General features: G+C 43.2%; 1 protein-coding gene across 7 annotated transcripts in view; it reads right to left on the bottom strand.

Moving 5' to 3' along the window:
- The window catches only part of OSBPL5 (oxysterol binding protein like 5), a 178,260-nt gene that overhangs the window by 70,405 nt on the left and 80,278 nt on the right, over positions 1-27,577 (bottom strand). The window contains exon 1 of one of the 7 annotated variants that reach the window (XM_027651031.1): positions 7,326-7,598. The exons of the other annotated variants lie outside the window; for them this stretch is intronic. The gene's annotated coding sequence lies outside the window, so the exon portion shown is untranslated. Of the gene's footprint in view, positions 1-7,325; positions 7,599-27,577 lie in introns of those variants that run through there. 7 annotated transcript variants of the gene reach the window in all.

The raw sequence follows: 27,577 nt of genomic DNA, 5'->3' as shown, positions 1-27,577 counted from the left end.
ACACAGCGGTTTGGCAGCGCATGTCCAAGCCAAAAGGCAACATTCCCTTTGACTTCCATGGGAGTCAGGTTCAGGCACAGAGACAAAGTATGAGGTTAGGCACTAAAAGACATTGTTGAAAGCTTTGTGCTAGTTAAGGAAATAAGTACTCAGTTATGAATTTCAAAAAAAATAATATTAGGCCCAAAGGTGAAAACATTGGACATATTATTCAAAAAATCTCCATCTGAAAGGCAGATTTGAAGTGCTCTGCTTCCTTTCTATTGCAGTTATGAATACCAATGGCTCATCTACCAGTGATACTGTTCATTTGAGGCCCCCTCTGAACACTGTGTCTCCAAGCCGGGGCATTTCAGGGAGCAAGTATCTGAGTCCCATGAAGAGTATTAATGAATTACATAATGGTAAATCACATCCACCTTTGACACACTGAGCTTTCCAGTAATTATCCATAACTCACACAGTATTTGTTGCTTGGGAACAGCTATCCCACATCCCCCCATGCCCTGAAGTTTTCATGTGTGCTGTAAGTAATACCTCCTGATGACCTCCCATACAATTCTTTTAAACTGGAGATGACTGCCTAAGAGAATAGCTTTTTAATAGACCATGTTTTCTAGAGGTACCTTAGGGGTGAGAGACTCCAGACTGTGGTAAGGGTCACCCTGATGGAGTCACCATGGGAAGAGGGAGTCCAGTCCTGCACGGCACCTGCTATTGCCCACTGCCTGCAGGAGAGCTCCAAGGAGCGTGGCTCTTTGCAGGGGCTGACAGGATTTGGGATAATCCCAGGGCATTGAGGGAAATACAGTATCAGGTAATGGAAACATAAACAAGATGTTAACTTAGTTGCTTTAGCTAAAGCTAGTGGAGATTTAAGGCCTGACAAGAACACATTGCTTTGGATAGGCAGGTAGTTACATCATTTGCAAGCAGGCCACATCTTCAAGGTCAATTCTTGCCTTGATATTTTTCTTTTAAAAAGAACATATTAAAGAGCATCATTACAACATCATACTGCTATCTAAATCACATAATTAGATCATATTCCATTTAAATGGAAGGATCCTACTTCAAGCTTTAATGACATTTAAAAACAACCCAGACAACTGCAAGCCTCACTGATGGCTTTCTATGATATCCACCTCTGGCTTTATACAATTAAATCTAGAAAAGATTGTGCCTTGGGGCTACACTCCCACCACACAATTACTAGGAAATACCAAGCTAATTTTAAGACCTGCTTTCATGCTTGATAGTGTCCTCCTGACATTATTCCCTTGTTTATGAAATATTGCCCCTTTGTAACAAAGTAAACCGAAATCAATTTCTGTCTCAAGTCCTGTTGAGCCATTTCCAGACTCAGGCTCAGAAGGGAACTATGACATGGCAGTAAGGCAAAGGTAATGGCAGGAAAGGATGTTTACAAACCATCTCACAAGACAGAAAACAAGTCCTGTCCAATGTCACAAAGATTCAGTTCCAGATTATGCCATAAGCATCTACTGTCCCAAACATACACTCACAAAGAATGAAATGGACAATCATAAATGCCAAGAATTTTAGATTGGAAGTATATTTCTTCTTTGAAATCTTGTATAAGCACAAACTGTATTTCCACCCAACGGCTCTGACCCAAAGCCTAGCAAATTTTAGCCAACCTGCCTCATCTGCTTTTGAAGAACAGCTAAGCAATGGAGAAATGACCATATCCCATGGGGCTCCAATCATGCTGATTTTTCCACTCCTCTACTTTCTTGTTTCTGCTATCAGATTCAGACAGGATCTGTAAATCTCAGGAGCCTTCATAAGGAGGGCTGAATAAACATGACCAAATAAATTTTAAGGAAGTGTATCTATTTTTTAAGAGATCCTTATATGCCCCTGTTTAGCTTGTCAGACTTTTGGGCTCTGTAGTATACTGAGATCTGCTGTACAGTGGTTTAAATTTAGCATCCACCTATACTTCCTCTGACACAGCCACTCTCCCCAAAATTCTACAGGAAGTAAATATACTGTTTACTTTTGCATAAACCTCACTGTTTCTCAGAGATGAGAGCATCCAGCTCTTCCTTCAACAATAGTTAAAAGATGGTACTGCAGTTATTTTGGGCCTAGATTTTTAATTAAAAAACTCTGTGGGAGGAGGGAAACTAGACAACCCACAAAGAGCGTTCAGGGTGGGATTATGCTGTGTTAAATAAGCCCAAAGGACTCAAACCAAGCAAAGGCTGATGCAGCACACACAATGAAACCCACTCTCAGCCTCAGTTCTCAAGCCACAATCCTTTCTGTGCCTACCTCAGTCCTTCCTTCTCTCCCAGTTTATCCATGACAGTGAAAACAAGGAGACAGGATAAATTCTTTGCACTGTGGCTTTCCTTTGATTCTGCCAGAGGGAGTTTTAGGCACATTTGGGTGTGAATGAGCACACCCACGTTATACAAATTTAACAGCTTATTTGTCATTGCTGATCTCCTTATACCTGTTCAACTAAAATTATCCCCATATTTTTCCAGTGACTACTCTGCTACTTGTACTGTCCCACTACCAGGTGCAGTGTGCTGGGCATAAGCTAGACTGAAACTGTGTGATTTATCAGCCATAAGCTACAGCCCTGGAGAATCCAGGCTCCTGGTCTTGTGGGCAGCAAACCTAAGAATACAGCTCTTGACAAAAGACAAGAAATCTGAAAACTGTGGAATTCAGGAAGAGAACTCTTCTCCTCACTTTAACTTATATTGACACCAGCTTTTTTTTGTGACTGAATGGAAAGATCCAAGCAAAAAAACCCCAAACTGAAACAAAACAGTATTGCTAGGTTATAAGCCCTTCTTGCTACAAGGACTGGCAACTGGAAATATAAGGAGGGATCAAAATCACCCCTGCCTGGACAGCTGGGAACTCCCAGCTGGGGAGGGTAAGGGAAGCACCAACCATGCAGCACAACACCAATGCAAGGATATCCATGCCAGCTCCAGCACTGCCACAAGGGAGGAAGGAGAGGTCAAAGGGGGATATGGAGAACAAGGGGCACCTGCAGACCCCCATCCAAAGATTTATGGATCACACTGACCTTCAGCATGTCATAAGAATAAATGCGGCTTTAAAAGAACAGAAATCCCTGCCTCCCACACAAACACAACCTGAGGTCTGGCCCAGAAGGAAGATCAAGTCCTCAGTGTCCAGACTGGCCCTGACTGAAAGGAAGCCAAACACAATGCAGCCATTCACAGCATTTTCTTTATCTCAGTGCTAAGAGCAGCTATACAATGCTTTCCAATAAAGACCACAGCAATTTATCACAGAGAGACAGGATTTAGCAGGAAACACTCCCATTATCTCTACTATGGAAAGGAAGTGACAAGGAGAAAGGCTAAAAGGTGACAGACAGTTTTTATGAGGCTAGGCTTCAGCCCCTCTCAAGGCTGACCAGCTCTTCGTTTCCACACCAGGAAAAAAGTGATAGGGTGGGTCTCACACAATAGGAGTTGGAGTTGCCATGCTATGACTTCTCAATAGAAACAAACCAAAACAAATGAAAATATCTGTGCTGCCTCAGGCTACGTAAGTCAGGGAAGTTTTGTGGCCTCCTTAGCAGGGTGATGCTGATTGAAAGCGGTGAGTGCAGGGCTGAGCATCCAGCTGGTCGAAGAGAGGCCTGCCATGTTGTAAAGAAGGGGCAGAGGAGAGCGAGAGCCCATGGTGCTTTCTGGCAACTATTTGGTCTGCATTAGAAAAGCAGGCTTCAAAGTGGTTGCTGTCTACGAGCTCCAAACACAGAACAGTTTATAAACACAACAGCCTAGATGGAAAAGATCTGAAAGGTTTGGGAGGGCAACAAGGGAAATAATAAACAAATATCTCTGAAATGAAGTAAGGAGGCACTTAAAATGGCAGAAGGCTAGGTGCTCTGTACAGACCTTGTGGTACCTCTAAAAGGTACAAAATCTTTAACATCTTATAGCTGTGCACACATACCAAATTCCCCTACAGGGCATAAACACAGGCTGCTACTATCAACTGCCAGTAACAAACACTATTGCTAAACCATCAGCAATCGGGAGGCACAGCAACCAAAAGTGTTAGGGGCTGTACAGACACATAATAAATAATTGTCCCTGCCTGAAAAAGCATATTGGGTTTCTATCACTCTCAAGCAGCTCTTGCTAAGCAGCGACAGACCACAGCAGGTAATGTCTGAGTGAAGCAGAAAAAACTAAAGAGCATAACATTATGTCTTCCCCTTGATCAGGTCAGCTCATTCAGTGCCTTTCGCAGGAAAACTAATCTTCCACTGCAGTCATCTCTTCATCTTTAGAGAGATGTATAAACACGGATATTAACAACTTCTCTCCTGTGCAGTTCACAGCACATCACCTCAGACACCAATGATGCAGTTGCTTGTAAGGACAATTGTGTGTTTCATAACAAACAATTTCCTATCTGGTTAAAAGTGGAGATGATGAGACAAATATAGAGGAGCTTTTTAAAACTGCTCACCAAAGGACTCTGCAGACTCCTGTGGGAGTGGGGCAAGCCGATACTGCCTCTGTCTGTCAATGTCACATAAACTGTTCTGACTGCAAACCATGCTGCCAAGAACCACAGGCAAGGACCTGTCTGATGCCTCTGCCACTCCTTCCAAGACTACCAATGTTGCTGGACTCTTTAAGATGAAAGTTCTGCTGTTGACAGCCTGCAACTCCCAACCAACGCAAACAGAACAGACAAAACCTGTGAGCCAGCTCAGGGAGAGAAGTAATCTAAACCAGCAAAAGGACTACCACAGATAACATTCCTCCTAGAAAGAACCAGCAAAGACCAGGGCAAGCTGGACAGGGCAAGCTGAGTTATGGCCCAGCTGCAGATTTGTCCAAGGTTAGCTCCTTGCTTTTGATGACCATACACCAGTTTTACCAACTGCTGCCTGCCTATGCACTCCGACAACCCCAGAATGATCCAGCTGCAGCCCCACCCTGCAGGCAAGAGTCCTAGCTCCCTCATGGGACTCACTGCTGCCACCATCCCATCATTGGAGTCATGGGGAGTCAGTGAGCTCAGGGAAAAAAACATCAAAGAAGATTTCCACCCTGCTCTGCAAAACAAGCCACTTGCAGTTCGGAAAGCTGTTTCCAAAGCAGTGCTCAGTCTGGAAGTAATGAAGTTGAGAAACGCAGCATGGAAATGGCACTCACAGTAAGCAAGGGTGGGAATTAAATGAGACAAAGGTGACACTAACTCATAAGAGGAAACTATTAGGTTCTGTGAAAATTTATTTCTCTCAGCAACCTGGCAAGATAATTGTGCCAACAAGCAGCACAACAAACCATGTTCCTTCCAGTAAAGCTTTGCAGTCCCCTAATGGCACCAGCTTCTCCTCCTCAGAGACTCCTTCACCTCACCATCACCTGCCTTAAAATAACTTCTTATTTGCAGAAGAAAAGGATCACACCCATTTATTTACTCTGTGGTAAAATAGAACTTAGAAGTTTTAGTTAGGTCCCACGTTTCCAGACACCTGTCATCAGTCATGTGCAATTAACACAGTTCTCCGGAAGACCCTAGTCTGTTGGTGGCACTGCCTTTCTCCAGTTCTCTGAATATAAAGAGTTTCCCTTACCAAATGTATTCCCCCTTTGCCTGTAAACACTAAGAGTCTTCTGTACGCATTTCTTGCTACAAGGCACATACTGATCATCTAGATTAGCAGCAGTACTGGGAACACTCCATCAGCAAACTATGATATTTGGGATTATAGTATCAGATTGGAATTTTTCAAAGTTTCACTCTGTATCTGTTGCCCATTGGTCTCTAGACTGCCCTGCCCTGCCAGTGACTGAGGTAGATGACCACAGATAAGTGTTTGACACCCACCAGGCACTCACATTTCACTGATGCAAGAGGCTTTTCAGGACCCAGATTTGCAATGTTGCTGGAACACCTCTGTATTTCCCTGCCAGCTCAAATGCATTTCCAAGTAAGCATTACTGGAATTTGCATCTCTGCCACGGCTCTCTTACATTGCCAACTTGCTGCAAATAAAAACAAAGATCAGCAACCAGTCTGAAACTGAATAAAGCCTTGCATACTTTATTTAAAAATAATTAACAACCATGATTCACATGACTCACAGTCATGACTTTATACCCAACACACTGACCAGTTATTAATTTAACTGTGACATAACAGAAGTAACACCAAGTCTTTTCACCGTACCTCCAGTCACAAAGACAAGATTATAAATACATGGCATATTCAACACTTGCTTGTCAGGGAGTTTTTGAGGCAGTCTGCAGACCAAGACTTGTCCTATACATGATTTTTGTACCAGTGCACCCATGTTAAATTACAAGTATTATCTGGCAGTATATTTCTGCCGATACAACAAAAGCGTGGATGTAATCAGAGCCAAATAAAAGTGCTTTATACTGGAATAGCTGGTTCTTCTTTCCCACAGTGAACAAGCTACACTGGTATAAGCATGTCCATACTGGCATAGCTGAATTCACACCAGGGAAGAGTTATATCAATGTTACAGAACAGTAGTTAAAAAGTAGTGCAACTTGTTTACATAGGCAAGAGCTAATTTTGTAGAGTATTTGCTCCTCATCTTCAAAACACTACTAAAACTCCTAATCCTACATGCAATCTAGACATGGAGCAGAATTGGGATGATCAGGGGTTTAGCTGACTAAATATACCACAAATCAATATACATCAGTGGATAAAAATAATAACAACAAGAGCAACGTAAGGAGGAAGCACACATTTATCTGGGCTCTCACTAATAAAGTCTTTAGGTAGGTGAGAAGTTACCCAAGTTGTTCAGCAGTAGAGGGCAGTAAAATGGCCAACCTTGTTATATCAGTCCAAATTCCTAAAAATGTCAACTGATGAAGCAAATCACAAGATGCCACTGCCACAGCTGCTTCTATCAGAATTCAAGCCTCCAGGGAGCTGAACGCCGGTGTGTTTTTGAGCAGATAGGCAGAAATGCAAATAGGGTGTTCAGGTAGTCTTAAATCCATTAGAAACAATTCCTGCCAGTCAACAGTTCCTACAGCATAAGGCTACAAATGTTCAAAGAACCCACTGCAATTGCATGAGACTGTGTCCAGCCTCAGAGGCACAAGGATGGAAACAAAGAAAGCAGACAGCAAGGAGGGGAATGAGAGGTGAGGGGGGAAGAGGAGGGCAGGTAAAAAAGGAGAGACTGAAAAGCGAAAAAAAAAAAAAGAAAGACCCTACACAAATGGAGGGTTTTAAAGAGTTATAAGAAAGTGGGAAGGCTGTGACTCAGGGAAGAAGAAAAAGATACTCACTGCAGTGCTTGCTGTCTCAGACGACAATCACTCTCCTCTCCACCACAACACCAGCATTCAGAGCCACCATCCCTTCCCCAGGTCCTCACCACCTGCTACATGCATGGAGGCTTTCTGATTCCCTCCTGGATGCTACACTCCTCCAAGCTGCAGATTAGCACAGGACCCGGAGAAGACACCCGCACGCACAGCCTCTGCTCCAGGGGCACATGGCAATCAAACACACCTCCCACACGCTGCCAGCGCGCTGTCTACCATCCCAGCTCTCCCTCAGAAAACCAGAGCAACTCTCCAACCACAGTGACTGTGGAAGAAAACCCTGAAAAGAAGCGCAGCGTGATTCAACCCAGCGTTATGTCCAAAGAAAGCCTTAAACAATAGCCCTGACGGGTGTGATCTGCCACTGTTTGGCAGGGGAAGTTCAAGCTGCAATGCCCATCGAGAATAATTAATTGTCAGCACTGTTAACAGTTTCACTGCTGATCAAAGCAGCTGGGCAGCACCGAGAAAATTACAGACAGTTGCTGTCACTTATTCAAAGCACACCAGCAATAAATAATCTGCAACTTTGTGACAGACTCTATTGCTGTCATGCATAATCTCTTCGCACTCTTTCTGTTTCTTTTTAGTGGCTTCTTGGCACATAGAATCCCTGGGCAATCAAAAGGGGGGGGGGAAAGAAAGAAATGAAACCAAAACAAGCAGTTCACTCTTTTCTGTAATTAAACTGAAAGGAATAAAGTAAATCTTTGCAACAGTGGGCTGGTGGTGGTGGAAATCACTCACTGAACTCTCCATGGGGCTCAGATACAAATGAGTTTGACAAAGATTTCTCAGCTGATGTAGCTGAGCACACTAAAAACAGCATTTCCTAAACTGCCCAGAACCTAAACCTGCCATGCAGAGGCAGGTTTGCCAAGCACAGAAACAGACTTCAGGCACACTAGCACAGTATTACTGCTTTAGCTTTAAAAATAATCCAATAGATGTTGCTAGTTACAGTATCCCATAGCAATTGTATACATATTTCAGTAGGCAAGCATGCATAATTACAGCCCTGCTTCTTCCTGCATCACTCTGCATCTGGAAAATATCCACATTTTTTCCTCTGTGGGTTTTGCCGATATTGCTAAATTAAGAGATAAGCACAGAACACACACCTTGGCCAAAGCTCGCTCCCAAGGCTATTTGTGTTGCTGCTATTCTCTGCAGCATGTGCTCTTCCCTGGCCCTCACACCCTCACACTGAAGGAAGAGTTTTACAAACAAAATCTTTATCTGCTGGTGTTACCCACTGCAAGTGTATCAGTCTGTATCTTTTTGTACACAGTTTTACAGTGACTTCATGGAATCGGAATCATACAATGGCTTGGGTTGGAAGGGACCTTAAAGGTCATCTTGTTTCAAACTCCCTGCCATGGACAGGGACACCTTCCACTAGCAGATCAGGTTGCTCAAAGCCCCATCCAGCCTGGTCTTGAACTCTTTCAGGGATGGGGCATCCTCAGTTTCTCTGGCCAACCTGTTCCAGTGCCTCACGACCCCCACAGTGAAGAGTTTCATTCTAACACCTAATCTAAATCTCTCCTCTTTTGATTTAAAACCATTCTCCCTTGTCCCCTCACTGTCTGCCCATGTAAAAGGTCGTTCATCCTGTTTTTTCTAATACCTTTTAAGTACTGAAAGGCCACAATGAGGTTTCCCTACAACATTATCTTCTACAGGCTGAACAACTCCAGCTTTCTCAACCAGAGGTTCCAGCCCTCTGATCTTCATGGCTCTCCTTTGGACTCACTCCAACAGGTTTACCTCTGTCTTGGGTTCAGGTGAGAGATGTGGGAAGCCTGACTGCCAGTGCAGACTGAGGTGAACAACTCACTGAGCACCTCAGCTGTCCCCATATCTGTTGATACCAGCTCTCCCTTCTCATTTATTGGGGGGGAGGGTACACTCTCTTTGGCCTTTCTCATCTGAACAATGTACTTAAAGAATCCCTTCTTGTTACATCTTCTTCACATCCCTTGCCAACTCTTGTTTCATCTGTGCCTTACCTTTCTTAATGGCATCGCAACACATTCAAACTGTACCCCTGTACTCTCCCCTTGTCACCTGACTCTGCTTCCACTGACTACATTTTCTCAGCTTGAGGAGAAAGTCCTTGCTCAGCCCTGCCATATTCTGGCCTGTCTTGCTTGATTTCTTACACATTGGGAGGGAAAGCTCATGTGCTCTAAGAAAAATGGCCTTAAAGAGCTGCCAGCTCTGGTCAGCTAAGGACAGTTTCCCAGGGGATCTCATCCACTAATTCTTTAAACAGCTGGAAGTTCACTCTTCTAAAATTCAGGGCCCTGACTTCGCTCTTTGCCAGGCAAAGAGATCCTTGAGATCATAAACTCAACCAAAGCATGGTTGCTACAGCCCAGGTTGCCTCCAATTTTAACCCCTGTAATGAGCTCATCTGCACTGGTGAGCACCAGGTCCAGTAAAGCTTCTTCCCTGGTTGGTTTGTCTAACACCTGGACCTGGAATTCATCCTTGATGCACTCTAGGAGTCTTCTGTATTGTTTTCCCAGCAGATATCTGGATGGTTGAAATCCCCCACCAGGATGAGAGCTCACGAGGGTGGCGCTTCCTGTAGCTGAGGCCTGTCAATGGGTTCCCCCTGGTCAGACACCTGTAGTAGACACCATAAAGTGCCCTTTGTTGGTCTGCTCCTTGATTTTTACCCACAAGCTCAACCTGTTTGTGGCTATTTCTCAGCAGCAGCTCTTCACAATCTATCCATTAGAGTGGGACAGCCCCACCTATCTGTTCTGAAAAGCTCATAGCCCTCAGTTACCGTGTTCCAGTTGTGTGACTCATTCCACCATCTTTCTGTGATAACACCACCATTCCAGTTGTGTGACTCATCCCACCATGTTTCCGTGATAACAATTCAATCATAGTTTTCTAACTGAACCATGGTTTCCAACTCCTCTTGCTTGTTACCCATGCTGTGTGCACTGGGGTCTTGGGGCAGACTTGACTGGGTTTGTGTAGATCAGATTCCTCCAAGACATCTGGCACAATGTGACTGAAAACAACATGGACTAAAAAGCTTTGGAAGAACTCCCACTTGTTGCACTAATTTCTCATGAATAACTGATATTCAGAATGATGGAAAATTAAGATGAAAGTGATAATAATAACAACAAGAATCCAGCATTTCCCCTTAAAAGCATGGTGCAAACAAGGATTAAAATGTTTGCATAAACGCCATCTTCAACACCACAGAGACCATTGTTTGCTGAAGCGGCAGCACCTGCTGAGACATGATCTTTTATTAGATCAGCTGTTTCAGCTATCAGAGACACTGCAGCAGCAGGAAACTATTGAAATTCTCATAGGAGGCAATGCTCATGTGTCAGGCAGCACAAACACCAGTGGGATTCTAACACCGCCACCTTGGACAAAGTGACAGACCCTGGTCAGGCACCATGCAAGAAGTGATGCCAAGGCCAGGAGTCCACAGCCCCTCTCCCACAAGGGGCTGGGAGAATCAGGGCACCCAGAGACACTGTCTACATGTCCTGGGGTAACAAAGCAGGGTAGGAATCATGCAGGGTGCACACCGTGCCCAAAAAACGCCCAGTCTCATTTAAGAAGGCAGAGAAATCCTGCAGTAAATTCTGACAGTAATTGAAAAAAAGAGTGGAAAGTAACATTTTTTCACGGCATGTACCAGAGTTGGTTTGGGCAGGGGTACTGTAAATCCATTCAGTGTATTTGGGGTCTGGGAGCCAGCGTTCAGGCGAGAGTGTTTCGCTCACTTTCAGACAGTGGTGGGGTATTATGAACTGAAAATAAAAATTGAGATGAATTTGAAGAAAAGGGCTCACAAGCAACTAGCACTGCAAAGGGTCTGAGGTCTCCACTGAGATGAGGGGATCGATGCAAGCAGATTCCTGTCTGGGAAGGACAGCCTGAGGCCATTCTAGTTGTGAAAATACAGGTGATTTTTCAGGGCACATGAGACAAGGAGGCATCAGGAACAGTTTTGTCTAGGAGAAAGGTTTGGTGGTCTCTCAAGCCTTATGTTTCCCTTGATTCGCTATTTCACCACTTTCATCATCCAACACTACAAAGATAAGTCAGTCTTCCAGCACTTGCCCGGGCAGTTCAGCATCAGCAGCAACACCAGCAAATCCAACAGTGCCGTGGCCAGTTGTCTCTGAGAGAGGGAAGGGAGTTTTTGAACGGGCACATGAGGAGGCAGCTCTAAGCAACCCCTTCTCTGTATCGAACCACTAAATATCACAGCTACGTGGAGGCTCCTCACAAATAGTTTTAGAGTGTGGTCTGCCCTTGGCAGCCATGAGAGTCCCTGGCTCCAGGCAAGGCATGGCAGTCCAGAGAGGGGAACTGTCACTGCATTGTTTGTGAGCAATGGCACATGTCTGCCATCTCAGCCACAGCAAAACAATGGGAAATCATCAAACTTCTTCCCAGAAGGAAGCCATTATAACTCCTTCCAAGACATCCTACCTCTTCCTTACACAGCCTAGTTCAAGATTAATGCCATAACAAAACTAGTTTCTGAAAACTGGTATGTGGTTTCTCTCTTCCTACCTCATACCACTTGGCTGGATTTGGGTCAGTGGTGACTTGCCTGGGGTCAGCGTGGACAGGATCAATCTTAACACTGCTTGATCTTAAAGAGACTTGCTTGAAAGTGATTTTCCACGTGCCTAGTAATCACATTCCTACTGTTTCTTTCTTTGTTTATGCTACATTTCTGCCAAGTAACAGCCTCCTTCCTGAAAATGGAAAAGCACGTCTGGGTCTCTAGGCTTATATCAGGTGATTTTCTTTACAAGTTTGGCTGGACTCATTGCTTTCCTAGAACAGCAGGCAAAACATCTTGATCTTCAAAAAAACAAAAGGACAACAGTCAAAAAGACCACTATTAAATGCTGTTAGAAAAGGCCGAGTAGCACATGCAGCTTTGTGTTGGTAAATTAACAATGTAAAACCAGACCTCAGAACAGACTGTCCCACTTCAAATCCCTCCAAATTCTGATGCTTGCAACAAGTCAATGGCCTGATCAATTTAAAACAAGAAAACAACTGAGCTGGCACGTGGATTATGCAAGTAGGTTCAACTCCTACACAGGAATTTAAGGTCTGGTGGTGAAGCTGCTTTCAAAGACAATATAAATTGGGAAAAGTATGCTAACTTGTCTAGGGAAATCTTGGCATGCTCCTGCCTCAAAGTCTACACTGGTCCTTTTCCTCTGGGCATTTCTTACTCGGTCAAAGACAATGCCCAAATAACATAAAACAGAGCTTCTTCCTACAGCTGAAGTAGCAGAAGCAGAAAGCCATCTCCCTTTGTGTCTTCTGATTTCCTGCAAGAAAAGGAACACCTTTTTCCTTCAAATCTCTCTGAATCACAGAGCAGATGGGCAGCCCTTAACCCTTTTCTGGCCAGGCAGCAGGACACAAGCATTGCTGGAGAAGACCTCCTACATCCCTGCTCAGCCCCCCAGCCCCAGAGCCCTTTGGCCGTCCCAGTGTGGAGTTGCCATGCAGTCTTCTCCAGTGGCTCTGGCAAGGACAGCTTAGCACAGCTCAGTCTGCCAAGTCAGTGTATTTCTAGTTTAAAAAAAACCACAACAAACCGAAGCAAATAAACAAACAAGAATCAACAAATTTTTCTTTTTCTTTTTAGACCTGGAATCCTCTTGAAATGTCATTGACATGAAAGGGATTTGGGCTTTCCATTTTTTTGTGATTGCAGAGAGCAACCACACACCTACTGACACAAAAAAACCACGCTGGGTTGTATAGTGCTGCTTTTTCATCAAGCAAAATAAGACGGAGATGGAGGAAGAACTCTGATGTATGCCTGGCCATGCTTTCTCAGAGCTTCCAGAGTCCCCATTAACTGCTCATTTCCACAACTGCACGTTTTGGAATGACACAGGCAAGCCCTTCATTTCTAGTAAGCTGCAGATTAAACTATTTTATATCCAGAATTTTGACAAAGGAAAACCTGTTCATTTGAAATTGCTGTAAGACTGTTCTCAAACAGTCCTACAATATGCTTCATGCTGCACCTTCTCATGCTGTTTGCAAATTAAACCTATTTTTTAAACAAATTTTCTCACTACTGCTGCCTACTCTGACCCTAGCTGGGAGAGTGAGCTCCTAGGCAAAGTATCTCTACTGTGTGCGGAAACCTTCGCTTATTTGCTTTGGAAGATGCCACGGGTCAGAGGGAGCAGGCTGGAGATACCAACCCTCCTTTATTATGCTCACAGTCCTACTTGCTCAAGAGCGTTTTTTGCCTAAATCACTCTTTTCTGTCTGCAAACAAACAGGGCCATAGGAAGTGGGTTACTGACAGTACTGAGCCATGCTCCCTGCTTTATGCAAAGTACAGCTTTGATGGGATGGTGCTTTTTCCCAGCAATACTGCCATTGTCATCAATTCAGCTCATGTGAAGGAAGTAACCTTTCTAAATCACGGCACTTTCATTCCTGAAGAACAGATTCAGTAACAGCACCGATCCCATAACCTGGTCTGAAAAATGTGACCGCAGGCTTTTCTGTGCAGGCAGGTCCCTGAAAGAACACAAATTCAGAACTTGGCTGATTTGTAGCATTAACATCTATTACACAACACAGAACTTCCCTGCCACCACCACTATCATGCATGTGAAGCTATTTTGCTCCAGAGATGACTTTCACAAGAGCTGTATCTTCCTGCCTTCACAGGGGCTCCACTGTACCTGAGCAGTAAAATACTGTAGTAACACGGTAGAAAAGTGAAAAATACAAGGTACTAAAGGATCAGATTAGAGAGGTACCATTTTGGAGATTTACATACAGACACATGAAGGTACCTTTTTTTTTAAAAAAAGGGAGTGAATTGTAGCCAGTTTGTCTTGCGGTTCAAAGAACTCAGGATCCCAGGAGTCAAAGAGATGAGCCAGAACAGCTAGGCAGAAAAGCATCTCAAAATAAAACTGTTAGAAACTAATAGAGAAGCCTCAAATGACAGCAAGGGAGGGAAAACTAAGAGCAGCAAGAATATGTTCACCACCCATCCCTCTAGGCAAATTACTCTTCCCAGGATGTTTCTGGCTAACAGGCTAATCTTGGAAATAGTTTTGTTGCATACTCTGTGCCTGTTTCTGGGAACACAGCTATGAGAATTAAGCCTGCTAGAAAGTATGGGTAGGTCTGGGCTTTTAGCCCTAGTTTAGGAGAAAATGTAAACCTTTTTCCAAATATGTGATTAGGTCCCATGATGCAGGAAGAAACAAGAAGATAGCTAATATGTGTTTATAAATCTTGCCACATCTGCTTCCAAACTTTCCATTAACAACTTGGTGAGTGTCCAGTAAACAGGAGGTTTTCCAGGGCTAGGACACTGAGGAAATACTGCTGGGTGAAACACTATTGTAATGATATTCCCAAATGACATGATGAGGTTGAGACAAGATTTGTGCTTGCCAACAGTTAGCCTGAATCACTGCCATGCTGCCAATAAATGACAGTGCTTTGGGTTTGGGGCGTTGTTCTTTTTCCTCAGTTTAATAAACAAAAGCTGCAAGGAGAAGTTTTTTCTTGAAGGCAGACTGCAAAGCTGCAGAGAAGAACAGGAGAATTTGTCTTTGAAAAGTAAAAAACACCACAGAAATGTGAACCAAGATGCAGTTTCATGCCCACAAAAATCAGCAAAGCTCTTTAGCCAAGCCAGAAGTTAGCAAGAGTCCAGCAACACACCCCACAAGCACTCACACAGGCACAGAAACCTCTGCAGCACCTGGTCCGGTTTTGAGGAATTACAGCAGCAGGGTTAGTTTGCAGTGAGCAGGACTGTGCTGTCAGAGCAACACTGCCCTACAAAGATCAGCCCCATACTGGAGCCAAACAGGGGAAAAAGAGGTGGGCAAAAGTCCAGTGACCCAACTGCTGCCAGAAGGACAGAGATGAGAAGGACTGGTAGCTCCAAGAGCTTCCCCCAGGTTGAGAACTCGAAGAAAAAGGCCACGGCTGAGTGAGTTCAGCAAGCCATGGGCAAACAGGTCATGGAACCAGGCAAACTGAGTGCAAAGGCTGCTGGGACGTCTTTCAGAGCCCGCTACTCCCAAGTAGAGTGAAAGCAGGACAAGGGTGCTCCTCGCCCACCCAAGTGTCCTCCTCTGCTCCGGCAACTACAGAGCACAACAGGAGGTTTGGATTGAAGAACTCCATATGGTGAAACATGTGCTGGCTGCTACAGGGCAAAGTAAACTTTCTAAACAGACTGAGCTATCGTTATTATGTGTGATCCTGAATTGTTTGTTGTAACTTTAGTTACTAAAACTGCTAGGAAAAATACTTCCCCTTAGTTTTATACATACTGTGGGAAAACGCCAGCATAAGGGATGAAGAGGAAATTGTTCTTCCTTATGGCCACATGCAGAAGGTGAAGTCTGACTGACTTCTGCAATTAAAAATGGAAAATCAAAAAATGTTGTTTGTTAAATCACGAAGTTGCCTTCTCAGCAGTGTCAGCCTCTCCTCACCTTTGAAAGGGTTTTTTTTTTTTTTCAAATGAAATCACTCATCTGCAAAAATTGTAACTGCAACCACAGCTCTGGTCCATTTTCAGATTCACACATTTTCAGATTCACACCTAGTCCTTGGTGCCAACATGTTTTGTCCTAAGTACTGTCTTTATATATGACAGAGAACTTCTCATAAGACACATAGCCACAGAGGATGAAGTGGCACAAAAAAAAGGCTTTTCTTGGTAAGAGTTTTGCAGATTTTAAAAATTTCAGCTAAAGACAAATTTATCCAAACCTTCAGAAATCCAGCTTTCAAATGTTCAAAACCTTGTGGTTTTGTCTCAGAGAACCTGGCAGATTAAAGAAATTTTGATGCCTCCTAACATGACTTATATACTAATTTATACAATAAACCCCATACACTTCAGACTATGCCAATAACTTGTTCTATGGTCATTTTTTCTGCAGTCTGTGCTGGTTAGTTGAATGTATGGGACGCTTACATTAAATTGCCCATTATGCTTAATTTACCTTTCTGTAACTACTTAAAGATAAGTTTATTGTCTGGAGCTACAAAAGGATAAGGGGTTCATTAAACTAGAAAGGAAGGAACACTCATAAAAAGTGGCCTTATTTCTTCCAAAACTCTCATTTTCATTATGGCCTTTTACACAGACAAACATTGTGTATTGTAGCTTAAAATTAATCTAGAACCATAGGACTGCATATGAGGTGACATATGTGTCAGCTTCCTTTGAATCCAGCTATAAGTAACCAGAATCAGAAACAGCCTGTTCTGCTCCCTCTTCATGAACCCTTTTGCTTTAATGCTTTCAGATCAAAAAGGTTTTGCTCTTACAATAGCTCCCAAAAACTAAAAGATGTTATGGGAATGGTAAGAAAGCCAGTAATGAAGCCAGATGCAGTGAAAAACAATAGAGAGAGTAAAAAACCTCAGTAAAAGTCACTTTAAATACTATTATCACTGCTGGTAAAGAACATATCAGACATGTGGAGCCAGATCCACAGCTGGTGAAATGACTTTGATGCAAGTGAGGCTATTTACACTATGTCTTTTTACGTTTAGCAGAGAGCAGGGTCTGTTCGAGAGGACAAGCGTGAGGCTCCAGGCTGTCTCTGAAGCACTAACATATCATTTCATGCTACAGATAGCTGGGTATCATGTGTTGCATTGGCTTCTGGTTTTAAACTGTGCTCCCGTGGTTAAGCAGAGCAGCTGCACAGCAAGGAGGGAATGACTTGCAACCCAAGAGAATGGCCCGTGCCTGCACTCCACCCAGGAGAGTGCTGTACGTGCCGGAGGCACAGCAGTACAACATGTAGCAGCTAACTCTGATAAAGACAGTCAGGCTTGAATCCTGTGATTTAGAAAATAGCCTTTCCCTTGAAAGGGTGGACACCCAAAGGAAGGACCTCCAGCCCCAAGTCTGCTTTCTGCATCAAAGGGTATGTTCTAAATCCAAAGCGAGCAAGAGGGCTTAGATGTGTTTCTGACAGAACATGCCATTTCTAAAACGGCAATGTAACACAGTTGCCAAAGGATTTTTTTTCTCTGAAACCACACCTACCATATTCTTTTGTGCCAAGAAAATCCATTTCTGCAGCTGTGCCCTCAGTGACTCAGAGATTCCCTGATGCTGAGTGTCCAGACCTGTCCCACTGGTAGCCCCATGGCAGCATGGGCAAGAAGGGGAGATTCACTCAAGAGGACAGGGAACCAGGACTGACACTTACATCCAAGCCAGACTGGCTTCTGGAGTATTTTGCTTGTATTATATGGAATGAATACACCAGAGAATGGAAAACTAGATTGTGAGCTGTGATCCCATAGTTGGAACATGGCAGCAGAGGAGGGGCAACACAAATGCCCTTTCTCTGCAGCTCCCTGCATTGAGCAGCAGGTGACCACAGCAAGTGGAATACAGAACCTCATGCCTGCTACTTGTGGCCTGGCATTTTACAGCTTTTCCAAAAAGACTGAGTTCATAGACTGCCATTATTCAGTTTAGGGCCTGACAACAGGAGAAAGTGTAAGCAAAGTGATTCCCTGCGGGGACAGGCAAGAAGGTGGGTAACTGAAGACTTGCTGGTGAAAATAAATCAAGAAATAAAACAAGCCAAATGTACATTTAATCCCTTGAAATATGGCTTAAAATATTGAGCTCAGAGCTGGTGAACCCCAGGTCAAGATTTCCAGGGATGTTAAATGGGCCTGGTACAGCTAAGCATGGCCTAAGAGGGCCACATCCACATTACAAGCTTAGAACCAGAGCATGAAAATCACTGCTTGGCAGGACCATGACATTGAGGCAGTGCTTGGGGAAAGCCAAACCTGCAAACAGCACCAGCAAACAGGGCTGAAACACATTCAGAGCTGTCTATGCCTACCCCACCCAGATCTGAAGGCAGAACCAGTTGGACTCACACCACCACACTCCTCATAGCCAAAGCCTTCATCTCCCTCCTAAGCACTGTGGATAACAGCTGACACTAACAGTACAGAGGTGTAATAATGTGGGTGAAGTTGGATAAAAAAGCAGGCAGAGACTGTTTTTTGCTTAGATCTGTAGATGGTACCATCCACCATACCCTAGTGGTTCAGTGGCAGAAGGATCCAACATAATTAAATACAAGCTATCCACACATAATACAGACATGTATATATACACACATAGCAACACACACACATATATATATGCATACACACATGTATGGATTCAATAAAACACTCACCCTCACAGAAAAGCACCAAAATCTATCTGCAATGTAACACTGCAGTGATGATATCTTAACTGATCGCTATTTCAAGACACTGTCACTGGAGAAGATTTGTATCTCCATCACTGCACCCGCCCATGCAATTAGTCTATCTTTGTGCCAAATTATATTAATGGACAATGAATGGAAAGTTTCTATTAAAAAAACATTCACAGGAAAAAAAATTCTACATGGATTACCTTTAACAAAAGAGAAAGATCAAGACTGAGAAAGCTTAGTGCCACGGTTCCCTGCTTAAAATGCACTGGAAAATTCCAATTACTGCCTCTCAACTCCTATATATCAATTTTTTTTTGCTTATAAATAAAACAGATCTCTGCAATTTAATCTGCATGATAACAGTACAGATGAGCTATGGTGTGTGAAGAGACATAATTAAACTTTGAACCCTAATTCTAACCCTAATCCACCCCTTAACACTAACTACTAACCTACGCCCAAACCTTGGTGATGAACATTGCCTACAGGGCAGCCAGGATAGGGGAAAAAAACACCCACCCAGGGGAAAAGAAAAATCCCCCAGCTGGGGGGAGGGATTCCACTCAATTCCCAGTCCATGAAAAATGAATGGCTAGAAAGCACAACTGCTGATGGAGCCTGGAATGACGTGGCAAAAGAGGTCCAAATGGAAACGTCCAAAATGAGACCCATGCATGCGTGCTGTGCATGAGAAGAAGTACATGAGTGGCACTGTGCTGATGAGCACGGACATTCGAGACCCTGGGGATGGCACTGGAGCCTGATGAGGTGCTCCCTGAGCAAAAAGAGCCACATCGAGACCCGAGGAAGGCCTAAGACACAGAAGATAGACTACACAGCAACATTGATGGAGCTTGGAACTGCCCTGCCAGGCAAATGCTTATGTGGTGCTGAAAAGGAACACTCTCCCTTTACTTTTCCAAAGCCTGCTGCTAGACATCCCTGTCCCGTACACTCACTTCAAATCCCCTCTCTGCCACTCCCAAACTTTTGCCCTTCTCACGTCTCAATTCCTCAAGTTACCTTTCAGAAGACAAAGGTTCTGAATCCATCATCAACAACAACAAAAAACCCCTGCATTAAAAGTAACTTTGAACCAATACAGTTAATCACAACTGCAAAAATTTAGCCTTCACAGGAACTTACTCTCAATAGGTAGGTTCCCTCAGGAAACTAAACCAGGAAGTTCCACTCTCATGGACTTCTCTCAATGAACAAGCACTACTGAGACCCAAAGGAACTGCAGATACTTTCTGGTGGCCCATCAGAGGCTCTGCATCCAGGCTGGACCCAGTCATGCACACCACAAAGAAGGCAAAGTAAAAGTGGACATGTAGTCTCCTGTGCCTTGTCAGAGAAGCACTCCAACGAAGCTACTCAACATGACTGAGGATTTGACCCTAAACACTGACTGCTCCACATTGTGCTGCACAGATTATAAATGAAACACTTTTCACAGGAGTTATGTTACCAAAATTAAATATATCAGAAATGTAAAAAGCACTAGGTGTTTACTCTCCCTAAGGAGAACAGTAGCTACATTTTAGCTGTCTCAAATGGCAGGTTGCTGTCAATACCTGTGGTCTCCATCTGGGAGCACTGCACAGTAACCTTCTCGTCACTCATATAGGAAAAGCTCCTCTTCCAACCTGAGTCACCAGTGAGCTACAGCATGGCATCGAAGAGAAGTGTCTGGTTTTAACTGAATCCTTTGCTAGGATTTTTATGATGAAAAAAGGGCTTCCCTCTTCTTCCTTCAACTTATCTCACAGTCCTTAGATGACATTCACACAAAACTGAGCTTAGGCTTCAGAAAAACACATCTTCTTGGCATCTCACCAACTCTGTGCACTGAGCTGACTTTTACCAAAGCAGAAGAGAATTTCACAGCAGCTTTCCTTGATCAGACCACTCAGCTCAGTCAAACACTGCAGGAGCTAACAAACACAGGCATCTTCATCAAAGTGAATGCAACAGTAGTTACAAATGGAGCTTCTTCCAAAGAGAGGCAGATTGGCAGGTGTCGTTTATTTAATCCTTCATCAAATGCACAGTAGGCACAGCATTTCAACAAAAGCAGAAAAATATGTCAGGATGAATATACCATCATTTTCACAAAGCATTAGGGTTCAGATTCTGTCTTGGTGAAAGCCGGAACCACAGTGCACCATAAAATCCACCCAGATTTCTCTTCCAGGGCAGCCTGAATCCATGCACATAAGTTAAGAGCTGTCCCTAAGCTGCCACAACTGGATGCTGCTCCTTTGAAATCACAATCTGTTCCAGAAGGGAGTAATTTTTACAAATGTTCCCTGAGTAAATGAGGTGATCCCATCGGAAACATTCTGATGCAAGAGAAATCTTTTTTTAAATTTTAAATAGAGACCAATCTCTGATAATCTCCCATGCAGTGAATAATGCTGTACTCCACAAATAGCCTGACTGATCCAAATGGGTGGTTATCACGAGTAAGGTACTACTCACAGTGAGCAAAGGTGATAAAAACATCTGTTCCTTCCTCATTATCACAAAGAGGTGGCCTTCTACTACTGCGTATATGAGACTAATGGCATGCAGGGAACTGACTCATATATTAGGTGTGTTCTATCTTTATAAAGACTGTTACACCAAAGAAAAGGAAAAAGTGGATTTTTACCTTGTATTCAGTGTCTTTAGGTAAACAGGTAACCCAGTTCCTGTATCTGCTTTATATAATTTAAATGACACATACTCACACAAGTAGGTTGAACACATGACAGCCCGTCGTGTTTGCTGGTGAACATACTGAGCCAACGAGTTTCAAATATCTGAGATGGGCATAGGGCACGGTTCATAACTCAACCTGAGCTGATGCTTCTGCTGTCCTCACATCAAACAACAGCCTGAGTCCTGCCCTAAGCAGTCACTTACCCATTCCCCTACATCGTTCTCTAAAGTGGACTGAGAGCAGAACAAGCCCATACCAGCTTTTACAGGACATTGAGCTGTTTAACACCATCAATTTGCAGAAAAGTAACATCTTTGCACATATTGTCCTAAATATATCTATTACTAACCATTACTATGCAATACAAAGGTAAGGATTTGAATTAAATAAACTTCTGCAACACTCCTCAGATTTCTCCCCAGCATGACAATAATGACGTTTTCAGAAATTACATGAAGTAAAAAAAATGAAACCAAACATTTTGCTTTAACTTTCTAATACCAGGAAAAAAATATATCCCACTTCTGCTTCTCTCACAGCTTCATTCTGAGCACTTCAGCTTTGTTTGCTCCAGAATATTTTTAAGCATAACCACACTTGGGAATGGTCAGCTGGTGTACTCACTACTGGTGCTGAATATCCACATGACTATACATGTACAGCACTTTATCATAAAGATCTGATGGTCTTGTGGATATAACATGGGAATTGAAAGTTGAAAATAAAACCCCAAACCCCACACCTTCTGCATTTCTGTTTTCTAGTCCATGTTTAACTGTACAAACATGTAGGGTGGGGACTTTCACTCTTCCTGTTGGGCAATGCATGAACACATCGGGTTTCTGATCTCAGACTGGGAGGAGAAAAACCCTTAAACTGGAAAAAGAGTTGAAACTATTAGTAGGTGGAATAGAGAGACTCAGGAAGAACCTTATGCCTCATGGAACAGCATTATGACAGATGGAAAACAAATGGCAGCCCAAATCCTGCTCCACTTTTCTTCCCTGGCTCTCCACTCTGCAAATCCCTGACATGCAGCTCCATCAGCAGGGAAGCTAAGTAAAAAGACTATTGTTCTCTGCAGAGAGACCACAATATCAACAAAAATTATACCCAGGCTTTCCAAGCAGACATCTGCTAGAAGCAGACTAGGACCTGGAAAGATAAGCAGTACTAATACACATAAATTGATAATAAACCCAGTTAATACCCCAAAACCCAGGAGTCTAATTTTGATAATAAGTAACAGCAAATTCAACCCCAGAGTAATGAGAATAGCTTTCTGGTTGCCCCAAATCCTGTCCCACCTGCAGCAGACTCTAGAGTACTCTACGTCCAGCAGGTAAGTATTCGAGTGCTCTCCTCTTTCAGGAGGATCCTTTTTGCTGGTATTTACATTGCCCAACTTCTGCTAACCAATTATGGCTCCTAAATTAGGAAATTAGTCTCTCTGTTTTTAGCAGAAGGAGAGAGGCTCCTGCCAAGAGTGACTCAAAGCAGCAGCTCTCTCAGCAGGACCCTGGTATCACCGTGCTCTTAGAGGCGATATGTAAGTCAGACACCTAAAAGTAGCAAGTGAAAACACCCATTTGAAGCTCCTTTCCATTCCACTCACACATATCCTTTTTTGGGAAGTGAGCACTACTTTTGGCTACACAGTTTTGGTTCCTGAACAGCTATTCAAATTACCCTTGCACCTTTCTACCACTGAAGTACCTTATAGGGATGCACCTGGGCCAAAGCTGCATTACTCTTTCCCAAAGTCTGGCTGCAGCTCCGTGTCAAAGCCTCATGCACAAAGGAAAACACTAGGAGAGAAGGGGGAGGGGAATTCCAAGTTTGGAGGTTTTTCAGATTTGCAATTCATGACCCAGAGCAGAATTTGGAGCAACAGGCAAGACTATAACATCTGGGAAGTGCCAGTGCAGTGACTCTTGATACATGCCATGCACATAAATGCAAGATGCAATCCAAGAATGTTACCACTGGGTCTCTCTGTGGCTGTGTAGCACTTGGCTGTACTTGTTGCCTTTACCCTCAGAATCAAGGAATTGTTAATGTTGGAAAAGACCTTTAAGACCATTGAGTTCAACCGTTAACCCAGCACTTCCATGTTCACCACTAAACCATGTCACCAAGTGCCACATCTACATGTCTTTTGAGTATTTCCAGGGATGGTGACTCCACCACTTCACTAGACAGTCTGTTTCAATGCTTGACAACCTGTTCAGTGAAAAAATGTTTCCTAATATCCCATCAAAATCTCTTCTAGAGAAATTCAAGGCCATTTCCTCTTGTCCTACCACTTGTTACTTGTGAGAAGAGATCAAAACCCTGCTGCAAACTCCTCTCAGACCTTATCAGAGAGTGATAATGTCTCCCCAAACCTCCCCTTCTTCAGGCTACACAACCTCAGCTGCTCAGCACCCTCAGCCTCAATTCATCAGACTTGTTCTGTAGTCCTTCCACTAGCCTTATTGCCCTTCTTTGGACATGCCTCAGCACCTCAGCATCCTTGCCCAAAACTGAACACAGGATTCACGGTGTAGCCTCACCAATAAATCAAAACCAATCCCAAACACCAGCAGATCATCAAACAGATACAGCAGCCCTAGAAGACTTCCACTTGGTAGGACACAGTCAGAAACACCAGATGATATACTTTCCACCCAAATGCTTCTTTCAGACAGGGTGATCTCTGCTCTGTTCCACTACAGCTGCCAATACCCCCACAAAGCTAGAAGAGCACAGTTGTTTGGTTTTCTGAAGCAGTATCACCCACTGTTGTCCTTAATCTACTGCATCTGCACAGAGGGCAAATTAGCTATAGTTCTGGTGTCTTTTTGATAAAGGGTTGCAAAAGAAAGCAAATTACCACTTGAGGCAACACTCAGTATGTTGAAGTGAGAGACATGTAACAAAATTATGTGAAATGGTTATTAACTCATGAATGTGTTAATAATCCTACCACTCCAGGTCAAAAGAGATCTCAAACAGTCCTGTATTGTATTTCTTCCCCATCCTTCTGCCCAAAGCAGACTGAGTGCATTCAGGTCATGCACTGGCAGGTATTTCTCCAGTATGCTCTCAGTAACTTCCAGTGAGGAAAACCACACAGCTTTTCCTCTGCAGCCTCTTCTGACAATTCATCATCTTTACAGTATATGGGTTTTCCTAATGCTCGATCTGACTAATTTATTTACATTGAGAATGAGAGTACCATAGGCAGTGGTACACACACATCACTGCAGTGGCTTATAATTAAAGTTACTCAAGACTTCCCAGTAGAGGACTTGTACTCAGCTTAATTTCAACTATTTGTGTTGAAATTCAGAATCTCAGTCACCTGCCTCAGGGTTGGTTTAAAGAACATTTCAACCAGAGATAATCAGTGATTACTATGAATGGAGATATGATGTATATTTCAAGCCAGCCAGAGACCTTCCCATCTGTAAGAGCAACTTGCAAATATAGCCTAGCACCACTCCTATGGAAAAGTACCATAATTTGGCCAAGCTGTGTGTTTTCATACCAACCTTCCATCCTACCACTGCTGCTGCAGTGAAGGAAGGTAAAATCAATGGCAGCTGAACCCAGCTTCCATGGCAGCAGACCCAAAACAAGGCACAAACAGCTCAGAAACACACACAGGTTGGAGCGGGGACACATCTTCCACACTGAGCCTTTCCAGTTATCGACTGGGAGCCTGGCCTTGGCACACTGAAGGCTGGAGGTGTACCAAGAACTGACAATGGAATAAGATACAGGGGAAGATGCAACCAGAATTAAGTCTCCAAGAACACAATCTAGATGTTATTCATCTGAGCTCAGTGGCAACCTCACTAATAATTTCAGTGGAACAGAAGCTGGTTCTAGTACTTGACTCAATCTGCCCTTCCACCTCTCCTGTGATCCCTCCAGTTCAAGGACAAGGTACACTGGCAAGGCAAGGCAAGGCAGCAAAAAGCATATGTCCCTGCTCTGAGTACAGTAATCTGCCAGTAAATAAATGGAAGACCAAGTCCTGAGTGCTGTCTCTTCATGGGTATAAAATTTTTAAAATTAATAGATCAATGAAGCTAAAGGCATAACACTCCAATCTGCAGTTATAAACTCAGTCTCACAGATGACTGATATACCACCCTGAATCCCACTCTAATTACCTTTTCCCATTGGTTTCCATCACAATGTATAGAATGGACTCTCACTGGCACGCTGCCTGGAGGGTCATTCCACCAGCAGCAAGCTTTTCACAGCTGGAGCATGGGAAGGGGTGTGAAACACATCAGCATTTTTCAAAGCAACCACTTAGGAAGAAGTTCTCAATTTACAGTCACTCAGTGAAAGGGAAACAAATAAAACCTTAAGTGGGCTTAAATGTGGGGACGGATAACAAGACATGGCAAAAAAACACCTTTGATCTCTTATGATGTAACGAACCATAATATAACAACATACAAGTAAAGAGTTGGAGATAAGCGAGGGTAGAACCCCTACAGAAACTGAGTATCTGGAGATACCATCATCTGTCACACACACATGAAATGATGGATGACAGTTTGCACCTTACAGGGGTTCTAGCACAGATACAGCATTTTAAGAGGGCATACAGCAATGATTTTATTAAACCTGGACTAATCTCCAAATATTTTCTTCATTCAGGGTAGTAGTTGAATCACCATCCCTGGAGGTATTTAAAAGCCATGTAAATGTGGCACTCAGGGCCATGGTTTAGTGGTAGACTTGGTAGTGCTGGCTTAATGGTTGGACTTGATGATTTTAAAGGTCTTTTCCAACCTAAAGGATTCTATGACTCTGCTATGTGCATGTTCCTGTTCGGACTGTGGAGGATTCAAACCTCTGCCATCTGCAACAGCATTGCCCATGTGCAGAAAGCAAGAATGCGCTGCACTTCTGGGGATGTAGCTCTCATTTAAAACTCACACCTTTAGAACAACTTTCTACCAACAGTTCCAGGAGCCTTATCCTTGCTGAAGGCCATGTAAACTTTTACAGTCCAGTTTTCTGTATTACTCATTTACTTATTCATTTATTCTAAACACAAAAATGGGAAAAACGTCATTTGGTCATTTCAAATATCCCCAAATGATCAACCACTTATTGTATCATGTTTTCTTCAACTGCAAAATTATTTGTGTGAGTAAGCATATGAAAAGCTGGAGAAGAACCTTTTTGGTTCTAATCACTACGTCATTTTAATGCTGGAGAACAACCTTTATTGAAATCTGTCATATCTTTGTAAGGAAATGCACTTAATTATGTAAAAGGCCCTCTTACATTTTTCAACTCTTTTAGCATATGCTCCCAATTATAGCACTGGCATTTTGAGAACAGCCAGATATTCAAGCTCTCAGTTTCATAAACAAGCATCTTGTCAGCTTGGAACTAAACAGAGAGGAAGCTGCAAAACCAGAACCACATGCTGCATTACACTATTTTTAAACACAAAAATCAGAAACCAACACTTCTTCATGAGGGGAATTTTCTCTAGGTTCAGATGACACCACAACTGACCAGAGGTGAACACCTCGTACAGTGAGGCACTGAGCTATTTTCTGCAATTTTAACATACTGAGGCAAATATGAATTGTACCTTTCATGTAGATTATGAAAGCTGCCTTTAAAATTAATAAGTGGGACAAAAAAATATAGAAAAATTATGCAAAGTAGCAATTTTTTGTAAACAGCTGTTAGGTAGATACTTACTAAAAAACAGCCCAAGCTAGGAGGCATTCCTCAAATCCAACAGCAGCTCTGAACATACATCAAAGGGAGAGCTCTCAGTTGAAAAGGCTGGCATTTCAGAAAATAATTTGACATTGCCTCAGTCTTGCCTCCCATGGAATGACTAAGCTAAACAAACAGTATCTGTGAGCTGTCAATGTGAAAAATCACTACAAAAGGTACTGCTGGTTTATTCACGATGGCTCACTCAGAATGATAACATGAAATCAAAAGACTAATCTTTTCCAATTTACTGCCTCAGACAGAAGTTCCTGGCAATGATGGAAGATACTGAGAGCAAAAGGGTAGCTGAAACAAAAGTTAATCTACTTCATTATGTGGTTGTTGGGATTTTTTCCCTCCTGCAAGCAGTTATGATGTAGCACAAATACTTCTAAAAATCAAATGGTGATGTATATTCATGAGCTGTGACACAGCACATGCCAGTTTGGGCAGGACCAGCCAAGAAAAGCTTCCTT

Source organism: Corapipo altera, unplaced genomic scaffold (genome assembly GCF_003945725.1).
Source record: "Corapipo altera isolate COAL_440 unplaced genomic scaffold, ASM394572v1 78, whole genome shotgun sequence".
Taxonomy (NCBI): domain Eukaryota; kingdom Metazoa; phylum Chordata; class Aves; order Passeriformes; family Pipridae; genus Corapipo; species Corapipo altera.
The sequence above is the reverse complement of the archived record's forward strand: the minus strand, read 5'-3'. Positions and strand labels throughout refer to the sequence as shown.